Source organism: Triticum dicoccoides, chromosome 2B (assembly GCF_002162155.2).
Source record: "Triticum dicoccoides isolate Atlit2015 ecotype Zavitan chromosome 2B, WEW_v2.0, whole genome shotgun sequence".
In the NCBI taxonomy this organism is placed as follows: Eukaryota; Viridiplantae; Streptophyta; class Magnoliopsida; order Poales; family Poaceae; genus Triticum; species Triticum dicoccoides.
The window spans coordinates 20,528,503-20,532,662 of record NC_041383.1 but is presented as its reverse complement, the minus strand read 5'-3'; positions in this window follow the sequence as shown (position 1 = coordinate 20,532,662).

Genomic DNA, 4,160 nt, shown 5'->3' with positions numbered 1-4,160 from the left:
AGGAGAGTTCTCAAGCTTGGGGGAGAGGACGGGGAGGGAGCTGGGAGAGTGTGAGGCGTGCTGGTGTGCTCGAAGGGCTTGGAAGAGGCCTATATATAGGCGGGGACGAGGAGGCCGAGCTGGCTGTCGCCTCGGATGTGTGGCCGGCGCCACGGACGCGTGTCCACACGCTCAAGCTCGGAGGTAGGCGATGATGGAGGCATAGGGAGAAGCTCACGAGGCAGAGGGAGCCAAGGGAGCATGGGGAGGAAGAAACGAACGCCATTAAAGCGAGACCGCCACTTTTCACCCATGGGCGTGCATGGGCGAGCGCCAACGAGGAGGTTTCTAGATGGGGAGAGGGGTCCAGGGAGACGGCAACAATGAGGCGAAGCCACTGGACATGCTCACGCGCGCGAAGACGATGAGAGGGAGAGGTGCTGGAGCTAGAAGACACCCTGTACACGGCCACAGCGCATAGAGCACGTGAAATGGCATGCCAGCTACGCGGTCACCACGAGACAATGCACCAGGAGGTCACAAGAGGATTGCAAACCATGCCTAGCTGATAGTCCTTCCAAGATGGAGCATTTATGTGGCTATGACTTTATTTGGGGTATTGTGGTTAGGTTGGAATTAAGCTCCAAAGTTTGCTGCATCAAATTTGGTCATATTAGTGTGATCAACAGAGAAGAGCTAAGGACCAAATGAGTTGTCTGGGAGGTTTATCTTAGGAAGGACTTTAATCCTGGAGGTTTTGGAGAGAATTGGACCACAACTGAATATAGTTGCTTTGCAAATGCAATTTAGGTCCAGAAACAAGATTAGGATGAGGCTCTCACATGGGGTATCAACTTGAGCTCAAATTTGGCAAGGCTTGATGATTTGGACATATAATGATGTTGTAAAAATTTCATACCAATTCGATTCACCAAAATGGTATTTGTTTCACAAATATCCTCTCTGTCCAGAATCTAGAAATAATTTTGGTGATCAAATAGATTAAGTAAATGATCCCAAATTTGGTTGAGAGAAGTTATTTGGGTAGGAGCATGATCTGGTAATTTCTCAGAATTAATGAAGCAATATAAAATATACTTGCTTCACCACCTGAAAATATTCACAGAATCATAGGTTTGATCATGTGCTCACATAGATGATTGGATAGAGCTGAAATTGGAGGAGGGCAATGATATGAGCACAGGAAGGAGTGTGCAAAATTTCAACTCATTTGGATAACCCTAGCTAGCACTTCCTTCACAAAGGCTTCCCTCGGACAGGAACTTTGAAAAATCACTGAGGAAGATTGGCTAAGCAAATGAAGTTGAATTTTGGCGCAGGGCTAATATTTGGACAGGAAAAGATGTCCACAAAGTTTGGGGTCAATTGGGCAAAGATAAATAGCACTTGTGTCAGGACCCCGACTCAATGCCACATCGATCTAGCATGTAACACCTCATATCACTTTGCGGCCTCACGCACGGTATTCCCACGGGTGTCGCCTTACCTTTGCCCGGGACCGTTTGCGCCTTTTGGCACACGTATATGACAGTGTCGCTAGCATCCATATGATAAGGAGCCCGGGCTGACATGGCTAGTCGTAAACCCAAAGCGGCACAGACTTACAGGGACAGGCATCCATGACCCAGCATCGAACGTGTCGGTCATCAGCGAGTGAATCCAGGCTGTAGCACTGGGCTAGCAGGACTCCGGTGAACCGGGCTGTAGCGGGCTAACAGGACTCCGGTATTCATCGCGTGACATTTCCCCGAAGGGACAGACACAGGAACGAAGAAGGACACATGCCGGCCAGCCTAAGTGTTCCGGAGCAGTAGCAAGCCACCATGGCTCGGTGGAAACACTAGGAGACATTTCCCCGTAAGAGAGGCTACTAAAGATAAACAACTAGATGGTCAGATCCCACACATACCAAGCATTTCAATAACATACACACAATATGCTCGATATGTGCAAATACAACATGGCATCACAACATGACTCTATGACTCAAGTAATCTATTCAATAGGCTCCGAGGAGCGAGATATTACAAACAGGGGTCTCATGACCCAACAATCAGAGCATACAAGTCAAAGCACAAGCGGAAGCTATCATGTCTGGGTACAGACATCTATAAATGAAAAAGGCTGAGAAGCCTGACTATCTATCAGATCCTGCCGAGGGCACAAGATCGTAGCTGAGGTATCAAGCTAAACGTCGAAGTCCACGTGGAACTACTAGTGAGACTGAAGTCTCTCTGCAAAAACATAAAATAGGCAAACGTGAGTACAAATGTACCCAGCAAGACTTACATCAGAACTAACTACATATGCATCATTTTCAACAAAGGGATGGTGGGGTTTAACTGCAGCAAGCCAGCTTTGACTCGGTGGCTATCCTAAACTACGACTGCAAGCAACTCTTTTGAGGTGGCGCACACGAGTCCACATATTCACCATATCAATACACCACTATGGATCCGCTCCCGTCTCCCTACGAGAACGCCATCCATAGCACTCACGCTTATCTTGCGCATTTTAAAGTATCCACTTTCACTTGTCTATGAACTGATATAAGCAACCCAGAAGTCCTTTTCCGTGGACACGGCTATTCGAATAGATGATGTTAACCCTGCAGGGGTGTACTCCTTCACACACGCTCTCACCACTTACCGCCGTTTACACGACATGTACTCGGCAACCTTCAAGCGGAAGCCCAACGTGGGTGTCGGCCACGGCCTGCTTAAACACTCAAGTCTCTAGTCCAGGTTTATCGCCTATTCGGGTTCCATCCATGAGGAGATCCGGCCGGAGTTTCGCTCACAGCCCCAAACGATGTGAACAGGGTTCCGTGACACCAAACGGGTGCCCGGTTTACCCGGCCACGTGCCTACCGCATCACAGCCCACCCCTACGGTCAGCGCTGTCCACGGCCTCCAGCATACTACAAACACCAGAAACTACTTGCAACTCCTGGACAGAGGACAAGGGTGATTAAGAAGCCGAGAGGGTCCATTGGTTTCGGGCCCAATGCGTGGTAGTAGCTGAATCATGGATCACAAACACAGAACTCAGTTCCTGAGGACGGCTGCAATGAGACAACCCACCATGTACTCCTACATGGCCTCTCACCGCTACCTTTACCAAATCGTGTTCACACACTTAGCTCACACACAGTAGGACATGTTCACACACCTCTGATTCATCCCCGATGAATCAGACCTGACTCAACCCTAAGCAGTAGCAGGCATGACAAACAAGCATGAATGAGTAGGCACATCAGGGCTCAAACAACTCCTACTCATGCTAGTGGGTTTCATCTATTTACTGTGGAATGACAGGTCATGCAGAGGATAAAGGGGTTCAGCTACCGCAGCAAGTAACAGATGAATCGGTGTTGTCCTAATGCAGTAAAAGAGAGCAGGAGCGAGAGAGTAGGATTGTATCGGAATGAACAAGGGGGTTTTGCTTGCCTGGCACTTCTGAAGATAACATTGAGTCTTCATCAGTGTCAACGATCACATCATCGGTACACGTCTATCGAGAGGGAACAATTACCGGCAAATACAGAAAAACACGATCAGTGCAATGCACAATATGATGCATGATCATGACATGGCAAAATGAATGTGTTTTGGGCTAATGCAACTAAAACCAGATTAAATGAAGTTGGTTTGAATCCAAGATTCAAATTCAAACTCCATATGTGATTATTCAAATGCCATGTAATTGATTTGTGCTAAACAGCAGCTATAAGTTGTTCTAACATGCATGAAAATGGTACAGATGGATTCCTTGAATTTTTCTGATAATTTTTCATATATAAATTATTTAATTTGGAGTTACGGTTAATTTTCTATGATTTTTAGAAGTTTTAGGCATTTTCTGGAATTTCCTGAATATAATTAAATCCAGAAAATACTTTATGACATCAGCAGTGCGTCATGCTTGCATCAGCAAGTCAACAGGGCTGCCCCGGGTCAAACCTGACCAGGGGGTCCCATTAGTCAGCGTCACAGGTTAACAGGGGGGTTTATTTTAGTTTAATTAAGGATTAGGGCACTGGGGCCCACATGTCAGTGGCCCTGGGGTTAGATTAGGTGGTGATTAGCTTAAGCTAATCACCTGATGGCGGGGGCCCACCTGTCAGTGTCAGCAGAGGGGGGGTAGTTAAAATAAAACAA